Below are 10,164 nucleotides of genomic sequence, written 5' to 3' on the forward strand. Positions count from 1 at the left end.
GAACTTTTCGATTTAGTTTAAAGGAAATAAAACCACTGTCGCTTTGCTTGTACCTTTTATATGTATAGTGAATTCTATAGAGCTGGATGAAACATCCTGTTATTTCTTATTATTATTCCTTTAAGTGCGTTTGTAAAAATATGAGTATCCATAAACATGTACAGCTTAGTCATTATGCAAAAATTGACACTATAGCATAGATCTTTTTCAGATTCCAATAAAACCACATCGAAACAGATAAATAGCATAATCTATCAATTTTCCATTTTCGAAATAGCTTTCTCGATTTACACTTCTCCCTAGGAAAATTCAGTCTTGCGACGGTCGATAGAGGGTGGAAAACGTATGAAACGAGGAAGAGAATGTCCAGGTTCATCAGCGGGTGTATCGTGTTGGGTGTTTCACCTTTCAGCTGGAACATTCGCACGTGTCACCATGATGGCACGGACTCTACATGCTTATTCCGGTTCCAGCTTATAACGTACCGCGTTGCTTCGCGGCCTTATACACATGTACACGTCGTACCGGGATTGTCTCTGTGTATAGGACCACCGTACACGACTGTTCCTGATTTGCATAACACGTGGCTGTTTACCGATTCGCGAACTCCTCCTCTTTCGTCATCGAGCAAGAATTGCGGAGGACATGTTAAACGGATTACGTAATTATTAATAACGCGACCTGGACTAGTTTCACGTTAATTTAATTTGACCCATCGATGATTCTGTGATATCGAGAGAAACGTGATTAACTTTTGCACTTCATTAGTGCTGCTTTAGCGATGTCAATAGCATGCAAATTGTTTTGTTTTATTTCTACCAATAAAAATTGGGAAAGCAAAGAAGATTATCGTGTATAAATAAGAACTAGGAGCAGAATGACCCTGAGTAGGCAACGTCTGAGCATCAATCGTAGAGAGAACGGAACCGCGTAACGTTCTAAGTGTCTGAAAAGTTTTAAATTGGACGATCCTGGCGGATTTGAATCCAAACTAAGTACCTCGTTTGCGCGTTTCCCGTGATGTAGCCGAAGTCTGTGTAACGATTTAGCGATCATCGTAAAAAAAACTTCATCCTTCAATCGATCTCTTCTATTCAGCACCAAGCTCGCGTGCAGAGAAACGGTATAATATGAGACAATTAAACGAACATGCTTTATGGTTTATCGTTATTCATGTGAATGTGCATTGCCCACTGTGTATACTTTGCAGAATATTTATTTCGTGTTATACGTACCTTCACGTTAACAATTTCATTGACCGAATCTCACTTTTTATTGGTCTCCAAAGTTCCATGCTATTATAAATTTACTTGAGAAAGATAAATAAAGTAACTTACATATTACTTTGTTAAGATATAAAAATTCATTGGAACAATATATACTTAGAAGGTACAATAGAAACTCACTACGAAAGTTAAACATCTAAAAAGAATTTCGTAACCTTATGAATACTGAAGTTTCTTCAAAATGTATAGTATTGTGCTGTCTAATCTATAGAGTAGAATATTAATAAACAAAACTTAGAAAAGATTAAAAACTCAGCAATAAAAAATTTTCTGATTTTTCTAGCAGCAGTTCTCGCAATTTGTTGCAGGCACGAAGTGGTTGTGCGGGAAGCGGTCAGAGGATGATCGCGGCCATCGTCCATACTTATCACGTGCAAGCACTTCCGGCGGATTTAAAAGGCGGCTCGCGCGCGTCGCGTAAATTTCACCGGAAGATTAGCGCGGCTTTTCGCGCGTAAAACCAGAGATTAAAATCTTACCGCTGGCTCTCGCGCGCACACGCCTACACACGATCAACGTGGCCTCACACGCTGCAACCATTTCGCGGTTTCAGAACGGAGCTACATTCTAGGAAGGTTCTATTCTATTCAGCGGAACTATATTCGTGTGTTGCTCTATGGGGAGTCGTAAACAGGTCGCAGAGTTATGATCAACTCGGACTAGGAATAACTAAAGATGCGGAATCGTCTAAGGCGTTTGTGTCTTGAAATGTAATTGAGCTTTTGGGGCTAGGGCAAATGCGAGCTGCAATTAAGCTCGGTTATTTTTTAATACTTCAGAGCTTGAAGCCTCCATAACGTTTATCATGTATTAATCTTTAAAGTAGTAAAGCCTCCGCTAATACGTATCGTTTAATTTTGATAAAAGTTATCGTAATATCACGTTGCAATTATATAATAACACTTATTTAATCATGTCCACGCAAAAGTATTTGGAATTGTGCAACGTTACAAATTCTCGAAATTAGAAACCAGCAAACAGAACGATTTACTGTTACTGAACGAGTTATCATTTTTCCGAGATACTATCACAATTTCTTCGAATAGTAAAATATTCCACAGGCTGGTATCCATTTTTGAGATTGGAATTCTCGAGACAAGTTTTTGATTGAAAGTACGAAGGGCGCCAGTTGTTGATTGAAAGATTTCCAATGGTAAACTTCGGAAAAAACAGGGACGCTCGAGGAAAAGCACGTAATTTGCAATACAACGGTTCTGCTTCTCGGAACTGTTTCAAAGAGCCGTTACACTAAACAAGTTCGAAAGAAGCGAAGTTGGCAAATACACAGAGACTACTCGCAGTTGCAGTAATGGTGATCGAAGCTGTGCGAAATATTATCGTTAGAAAGTGCTGTATGAAGATTCCTCCGCGAGAAACCGAAAACATGTTTTGGTCGAGTTCTCGAAAAGTGTGGAACAACGAAGTGTTTGCTTCCGTAAGGTGGAAGGAATAAGGCAGTCGTTTGTCGATATCGATAGCATTGCTATTTGATGCCAAAACGATGCAGAAGTAAAGTAGTTCTTAGGAAGTGAAGACTTGAAAGGGTCGATGTTTGCTCGCTGCAACCCCTATTAGCGAAAGAAGAAAATTTTAATAATTCAAATAAGACGGTAGAGAAATTGCATTAAAATGAGAGAATATAATGGAAAGCAAGAAGGCGAAAATTGAAGAGTAGTTAAAAAAGTATAGGCAAAAGGAGAGAATCGGAGGAAGGGAGGAGAAAGATGAGTTGAGAGAGAAGGGCAGAGGAGTCTCGAAGGGAGGTTCAGAATCCGAGAACAAGGGGGCAGCTTCCTAATCAGCTTACTTCCGTGGCTCACACCTTTTGTGCCCTGCACCAGTCCCTGGATTAAAGCATTGTCGCTGCTGGTTATTATATCACGAGATACGAACGAGCGGTGCACGAACGTAGGCAAAGTACACAACAATAACATGTGGTTCCATGCAGATAAACTGCATCGTCCAAAACAATGCTCTTACAAAAGGACAGGACGGAGTCTCTCGGGGTCATTCTAAAGATATAAGCGGTTTACTCGAACGAAAATTATACTCCCGACCTAATGGCATCTAACCGAGGAATGACGAATGCTATTTGCATAAGAAATATATTCGAAGATATAACTTTCGAGGACTTATAGCGAATATTCATTCTTATAATCGACAATTGAACGGGATACCCATAAGGTGACAGGTTTGTTTCTTAGTAATTTCAGTAAAGCAATAAAAACAAATTCAAAATAAAGTACTTCGTTAATAGTGCTATGAATTTATATAAATTCATGAAAATTCCTAAACAGAATTGTCAACAGTTCACGATGATACGAGATAAGAGGTGAAAGACATCCCCTTACGAAGGGACAGAAGCGTGAGCAATGTAGGAAACGACAAATTCGAAGTTTTTCGACGCAAAAGAAAAGACGACCCTGTTTGAAAACAAAATATTCGAAAAGTAATGTCCTGTAATATCTATATGTGATCGCGAAGCGGGAACTCTGGGAAAAGGCTTGCACTGGAAGGATCACGATACGCGCCGCCCGGTGGATCGATCGAAATTTCATTTCATCGGCAAAGACCTGGGAGGACTTTCGACCTTGTACACAGGAAGTGGCGTGCACTGGCTTCTTGCGAACCCGTTCAAACTTTAATGCATGCGAGAAGGTCTGCTTGTTTGCTCTCGAGAAAATTGCTCCCGTAGAAGCGGGTGTATCGAGGTGAAATGTGATTTCGCTTGGTGACCCAAGAGATTCCCCCCACTGTTGGCTCTTGGTGTCGGACGCCACGACGAAAGACCGTCTCACCTGTGTGTATGTCACAAGATATCAGCTGTCCCGTTAAATTCGGTAAAGACCGCGCTCCACACCTCATGGTTTATTGCCTTCGAAATGCTGCTGCAAAGCAAATATGCCTTTGTATCGTTCTTACAAGATCGAAGATATCATTGCGATCAATGACAAGGTGTCTACAGGCTGAAATACAGAGTCATTTGAAGTATCTTCTGCAAATATATTCACTAGACTAAGGATGTCTATGTAAATTCACACTTTTATTAGTTTAATTAGAAAAGTGTAGTGTAAATAGAAATTTGCTTCATCTATCTTCATCTTTTGCTTCATCTAAGTTTTATAATGGGTATTTTTATATTTATGATATTCCATATATTTTCCCCGTATGTGCAATAAAAATTTGCAGTCTAGTAACCAGATAACAATTGAGGAAACAAAATTCGGAACAAAAGACATGCTTAGATGGACATTTTTTATTGTTTTCAAGCGTGCGATCAATTCCTGAGATGATTGTCGTATAACGCGGGACGTTTTGTATATTCGGTTACATTTAACTATGTGTGTTAAACCTTCGTCTTACGTTACTCGGGATTCTTCAGTATACACGAGGATAGTCACCCCTTGGAAAGGTCTTCGCGAGCAGCCGACGTCGCTTCCGTCATGACCGCAGCCGACGTTAATTAATGTAACTCGACGAGGAATACGAGCATAATTACTTTGCTCGAGTGGCCGGAGCGAAAAGTTTGCTCGTTATCACAGCGGCGCGTAGGTGCACGCACACGATGCAAACGCCGCATCTATAATGGTGCCTTAACAGAGAGGATTGTTGTATATTATCGTTAACCCGCGCCACAAGGTCAAAGTCGAATTGTCTTCTGACTTTTGAGAATCATGTGATATTGACAATAGAGATATCGAAGATTTTTTGGATAATATTATGCTCGAAAATCGATAGACATGAAACAATCGCATGATTCCATTCTGATTCAGATCTTTGGAATATTTCTGTTTTATACGTGATCGCAAATCTTTTTATGTTTTCAAGGTTTATTTAACTAGTATTTTATATTCCAGAGATATCTTATAGAAAAATTTCATAACTTAATTCTGACCCAAGTTAGATATTTTGTTAAAACGCATAAAATTTTTATTTCCGTAGTGTTAGTTACGAACGTTTCTATACGGTGTTATTTTCATTATTTCTACACGTAAGCAGAAATAAAACGATGCAATCATAGTTTGTTCAATGTTCAAATATTCGTCAATAATAATTGACCGGTAGCTGGAATACGATGTTTCCCAGTATTTTACCGTATTTCACTTAAATCAGCAATTCGACTTTACGCTTATACACTTGCGTTGACATTTGCGCAGAGTCTGTTGAATCTCATTTGTATCTAGTTTCGATAACAATTTACATTATCTCCATGCTTACCAAGCTAAAAGCCGTGCCATCAGCAGACAACCCTTTTAATTTTTACGAAACCTCTCTAACCCAGTTCAACGAAACCTCTCTTAAAGAAAAACTTCAAACAGCACTCAAAGGTTTCAAAACGTACAAATGTTCCATATCGCGTAAAAGGTATGAAAAATATCGATTTCTCCTCGACATATATGGATAGTTGCAACATTTTCATCGTATGTTTGCTCTCATCCGAACTAATAACGTTGACAAAAATACATTTGGAAAATATGTCCCCAAAAACGATGTTTCTGATGTTCGATTGACGAGAATCGAATGCAAATGTACATTTTTCTGCGCGTTTTTCTGTCGCATATCTTCTTGAGGACTAGCAGGAAGATTTGTACGAGAGGAACGATCGTGACGGTCATGTCGGGTCAAGGAAAGTTGAAACGGTGCAAACAGACAACGAGAGCACTGGCCGTGCTCTGTTTGGCGACCGCCGGATGCACGAGGATAGCAGACCACATCACTCGTCGACCCAACCGGATGCGTCGACATTGAAATACAAGCGAGCACTCGGTTTCGCTGGGCTCGCTTCGCTCTCTCATTCTCGCTTCTGTTGATATGACCCGTTCGTTCTGGAAACTCGCTTCTTTCTGATTGGCCAAATCTTCCTGAATGTTTGTCAAATCGATATCAACCGAAAATTGAACTATTAACGGGCTTATGAATTACGTGACCTATCTAATCTAATTAATATCGTAATTTGAGGTTTAAGTGAACAACAAAAGATTGTTTTGTTTCATATAATGTTTATCGGAGAGCAATGGAAATATTCTGTAACTTCATTTTTTTGGAAAGTGATAGATAAAATTCGTATTTCTTTAGTAGAATTTATTGCGAACTTTCAGACATCTTTTATAAGTAGTAATTTAATTTGAAAGCATGTAGACTACTGTAAAATCGGAAAATAAAGATATACATTTTTTCCCGATTGCTTACAATTTATTAATATTAAATTGAATATACAAATATAAATTTGACAGAAACGATGTTTGTTTAACGGAAACTAAATGCAATACTCGTATCTATATCAAATAACTTTACAGTTATTTGGCCACTCTCGTCACAACGAATCTAACACACACACACTCTCTCTCTCTCTCTCTCTCTCTCTAGCAACTCGATCAATTCTCTCGACTCTACTCTTCGGTGTCTCGATTAATTCTAACGACTCTACTCTTCGACGACTCGATTAGCTCTGACTCTCGCAACACACACACTTTTCGACTCGCACACTCTGACCTTTCGATCGTCTCACCTTGGAACACGAAACGACGACGTACACGGTTTTTTCTATTTTCAACCGATCTCTAGTTCAAACTACTTTACGATATTACACTACTATCGCTTCTCTATTAACAAATGTTCCAAATATATTAAGAATTAATCTCAACCAAAGAATCCTATGTGGTATAGGTATCGAATAAACGAACCAGTGAAAGTAGCCAGACATCTGTAATTCCAAGCAAACTTTAACCTAAGAGACTCGGAAAGACAAAGAGCTGGGAGTTCTCGAAGAAATTCTCGAGGTTAGGATAAAATCAATGTGTTTCGCGAAGGTGGAAAGTGTGACTAGAATATTGCGATTGCGAACTTCTCAGATTCAGCACTGAGCAGCAATATAGTCTTGCATGATCAGCCACGTTCTCTGAACCGCATCCCCTTTATACCTTGATGTCCAGAGTTTCTTGAAACCCTCGTGTTCCCTGGCAATTACTGATATCCCTTGGATCCCACGATTCACAGATTCTAAGACGTTTATATTAGACTCGATGTGTCCAGACCCGGAATCGTATCTTACGAATTCACAGATGAATTTTGCACGGAAAGTTCATTGTCATTTGTGGCAAATCGCACATACAGACTCTTCTTTTCTTCGTCGATGAATATAAGGTTATTTGCGTGGAAACTTACGATCTTTCATAGCATCCACAAATTTTCTACGATCATCTGCTTATTAATTAATTGTAGCAAACGAGAATTTGATCCTGGTCATCCAATGTCACAATCTGTGTATCTATCTTTGTGTAGCTTGACCTTCGTAGTCATCCGTTAACGTTATCCGAAATTTGTAAGTAGAAGATGCCGATAACTCGCTACTTATCAACATAATACTGATTATTCACAAATATTATTACCTTGTTACTCGATTTCGATATTATCGCTTTTCAATTCGGCGTCCGAAGGTTCTCTAAGAAATCAGTTCTCTAAATCGGAGGTCTTCAGAACTTCGATGATATCCGCTTATCAAGAAAGTATTAAAAATATATTATTATAGGGTCAACCAAATCTCACCATTTTTCAAGGTTTAACTGGAGAAAGAAAATTCTTTAAATAGAATCTCGGCTTAATGTGACACTAACGATGGAAAAATTAAGCAGACGAAGAAAATTCGAGCATACCTAGCTTACGTTAACCCCTTAACCTATGGGCATAGCCCGTAGTACGATGATCGGGCCAAATATAATATATAATATAATATATAATAGCTTGTTCACGTTTTCGGTCCAAAATTCTTTAACGTAAATCGTAGGTTAAGGGGTTAAATGAACCCTCGGTTTAACTTTTACGAGACGCTGTATCTTACCCATAAGAAAGCTTCGACGAGCTTCATACGATCCATCCGTCCAGTATCGAAGTTCGTGGATGGAAGGATAGGTCTCGTTCGTCCCTTCGGAGCATTTTATCGCGTCGCTTGCAATAAGATTTTTGTTTGCAAGAAACCAGCCAACCAGTCGTGGGCGTGGATCTTGAAAGGACGAAGGAGAATGAGAGCTCGTTGTTCGAAAGAGAAACGAAACAGAGGAAGAGGATCAAGGAGCGGAACAGGAAGCTCGCGCACGGGAGAGAACTGCCGGGGAATCCAATCTCAATAGAGTTAAGTGTTTGAGAGTAAAACCTGGCCAAGACACGACCTCGATTACTCGCCGAGGATTTGTTACGGCCACCTCTTCCGCCGCATTTCTTACCCTCGATCCCTTCGAATCGTCCGAGACTCCTTCTTCGTTTTCGATTCCGCTGAAAGCTGCGTCGCGCAGTCCCTAACGAGGAACGAGCGACCGAACTTTGTCTCTCTCCTTCGACCCTGTTCCATCGACCTCTTTTTTTCGTCCATCAAACCAAGGGGATTTCCAATTGGCCATCGCGTTTGCTTCGCTACCGGTCTTCCTCATCAGATTACACCTGTTTCAACAGATTTCTTTGCGAGTTATAGCAGCAAACTCGCGAATCTTCCGAACAGGAGTTTGAAATATATTGTAGAGGACATCGTCCTGATCGTCTTTTAAAAGGTTTTAGACGTTGCGTATTGTTTGTTAGAAAATTGTTAACGTTATTATAGATGCCCTTCTATAAATGAAAAGTGAATTTTCTTGCAGTGAAAGATTCACATAAGTGGTACACGAATGTTTTCTAGTTCGAGTATTTGCAACGTTACTTTTTGGAAGCTATTTTTGATAATTACGTTATTCGGAGTAAAGATGTTTACAGGAGATTACTCGTCATACGAGTGAAAGTAAAAACAAAGATTCCCAAAGTACAGGGTCAAGAAGCGAATTGATTTTCTGATTTAATGAATAACAAGTTTAAAAAACAACAAACAGATTGACAGATGTAATAAGAATGTAATTGACAAGGATAGCTAAATGTGAATGTGTCTCGAAATTTTATCGATTACCGCCAAAATCGGTAATCTCCAAAATCGATCGGTCAAATAACATATTCAAATGTTCTCGATAATGGCCCATTATGCGCTTATCTTGTTCAAACACAAACAGATAAGCGTGTAGGACACTCACTTGATGTTATCGGCCCATGCATGCTCAAACATCGAAACGATTAATTTTCTATGCGATAGTTAAGTGCAATAGTAACACGAAAATTTCTTTTATGCAATGTTAATTGTATGTATTCTTTATTGATTGAATAAAAATTTTTAATTAAACTTCGATTAAGTCATCCTTCTGTCATTCTACAATCTAATTCGTTTTCTAAATGCATCTACTTTTTACTAAAAGTAACCAAACACTTATTTGATGCTTTTTAGAAAACTCATCTTTTACGATTCAAGTTCGATTTCAGAAAGGAGTTTTGCTACTAATATCGAGATCGCCAATCAGAAACGGGTGGATCCTTAACTGCGAACACATTTTCCTTAGTTGTTCCCTGTTTCGTCGTGAAAATCCTCGAGACCGTTATGCCAGTAACGATGAGCCCACCATGGAAGGCTGTTACCACCACGTGCTGCCATAATATCGAGCAAAAGTTTGCCTGGCCAGTAGTAGAAAATAATTTGATACGACTCACCGTTGCAACTTGAACGCAGGTGGAATGTCGAACCTTTTGTTGTCCTTTTGGAGAACAATTACGATGCCGTTTTTGTGGCATACTGCAATTAAATACCTCAGAGTCTTCCGTTATTGCTGGTTTCTGAAACCGTGTAATGATGAATTTGTGCCTTTTTATTTCTCTAGCAAGCTATGTTATAAAGTTTTGTTTGTAATTAGCTCTTTTACGTAATATAATTCTGAAAACGAACGACATCAAAATGGTTACTGGACAAAGATGATATTTTATATCAATATCGTAATAGATAAATTCTTCTGAAATTATTAATCAGATTACCAAA

Source organism: Bombus bifarius, unplaced genomic scaffold (genome assembly GCF_011952205.1).
Source record: "Bombus bifarius isolate JDL3187 unplaced genomic scaffold, Bbif_JDL3187 scf7180000007978, whole genome shotgun sequence".
Classification (NCBI taxonomy): domain Eukaryota; kingdom Metazoa; phylum Arthropoda; class Insecta; order Hymenoptera; family Apidae; genus Bombus; species Bombus bifarius.